Source organism: Protomyctophum parallelum (genome assembly GCF_964188405.1).
Source record: "Protomyctophum parallelum genome assembly, chromosome: 1".
Classification (NCBI taxonomy): Eukaryota; Metazoa; Chordata; class Actinopteri; order Myctophiformes; family Myctophidae; genus Protomyctophum; species Protomyctophum parallelum.
The window spans coordinates 22,739,398-22,741,206 of NC_139697.1; positions in this window are offsets into that span (position 1 = coordinate 22,739,398).

A 1,809-nucleotide genomic window follows, 5' to 3' on the forward strand; every position below is an offset into this window, starting at 1 on the left:
TCCTGCAAAGACCACATAACCAAACCCAACAAATTAATAATAAATGCGCAGCAGCTGCTGTTCCATTTCGTAGCTCTGCATTTCCTCAGCATTGTACCAGACCTACACACTGAAATAATAAAATATTGTCATGCTTTGGGATAAAACTGCCCCCCTTTCTCTCCCCCTCCCTCTCTCCCTCTCTTCTTTGGCAGACAGAGAACTCACTAAGGGCTCGTTCATCACTCTCTAGTCAAAATGCTTTTATAACCTCTTCAGTTTGTCTGCTTACCCAGCAGTTAAGTTACATGGATTTCCTTTAAGAGATGGAGACAAGTTACCACTAGTCAACGATTCCTGATCAGTGGCGTTTTTAGCTTTCTGGGAAATACTAACCTGGTCAGAGATCAGTGGCTTTTAGGTCAACTTCCACCAAACTAATAATGCAGGTAGCTTCCTAACCAGCTGCAACCTCTGCTTCGGGGACCTTATTATAGTGTCACTGCCATCTGCTGGTAGGATATGGAACAACTTGCTACCGCACTGCTCATCTATATAAAAATCCTTTTCTAATGTCACTGCCTCTGTTGGAACTGGTACAGTGCGTTGTATAAATTACTTCCTTTCTTTCTTCTTAACCTCACTTCCTTCTTTTCTGTTGCATGAAAACCTCGTGTGAGGATGTCATGTTTGTTAAGTTGGACCGGAAATCGATGACAAAAATATACCTTATGTGTTTCAAACGCTGCACGTGTGGTGCCTTTTCTTAAGCAGTACTTCTTAGCAGTACTTTTACAGTCTATTGTCTGTGGGATGACAGCATCACATTACAGAAAAAATACAAGGCTGTAATGTAATGCATCTTGTTAAGGTATGCCTCAGCTATTCATTAAGCCTGATTTATACTGATATCGCTGGTACCGTATTGCTCACCAAAATCATCTACAAGCTCACAATGCATCGCCAGCTAGTACATCTGCTATTTTATGTTGATTTAATTATTAATTCATAATTCAATGAAACATTCCAAGTTACACTGAATTGATCAAATACATATTTCACTTCAATGCCAAACACTGGGATAAAAAATGTAGTATCATCAATGTGATTTTTATTTAGAAATAAAATAAATATGCTCCAGCCAAGGCCACATCAAAGCACTGGTTCTAACTCAAAACTTTCTCTTGAGCTTTTATCAGAAACAAAACACACGAAACATGTCAAACCAGAAAAAATGACAGACAGACAGACAGGCTGGCTGAACCAGTTGAGAAGCAGGTACACCGACTACACACACCCAATATTTATGTGACTGGAATCCTGTGTACAATCTTGGCATTTAAGCTCCATAAAACATGGATTACCTCAAGTACTAGTAGTTAAATTGTGCGAGTTAGCAAAAAACTACAACAACAAAAAAAACAGATAATTCAATTTGTAACAGTTTAGAGGCCACAGTTGAAATATAAATGGAAATCGGTATAATGGATGTGGAGTGGGGTTGTAGGTGCTAACCAAGCTCAATATTTAATTCATCGCACAACGGTGTTGCTTGCTGGCAAGACCGGGTTTTCAAGCTAACGACGTCGCATCAGTTCTTCTCGGCAAGAGGCACTATCATACTACGGAGAATAAATGTGCCTTTACTGTACAATGTATCGTTAGCCCAATACACAATACTAACGTATGAGACAGACATGTGATCATAAAGTCTGCTTTATACTTAGTTGTGCGCCAGTGTTGCATGTAAAACCAGTACAAATCAGGCATTACTCTTCGTAATGTACAAGACACATACATGTGTGATTCTAATGTTATCTACTGTATATC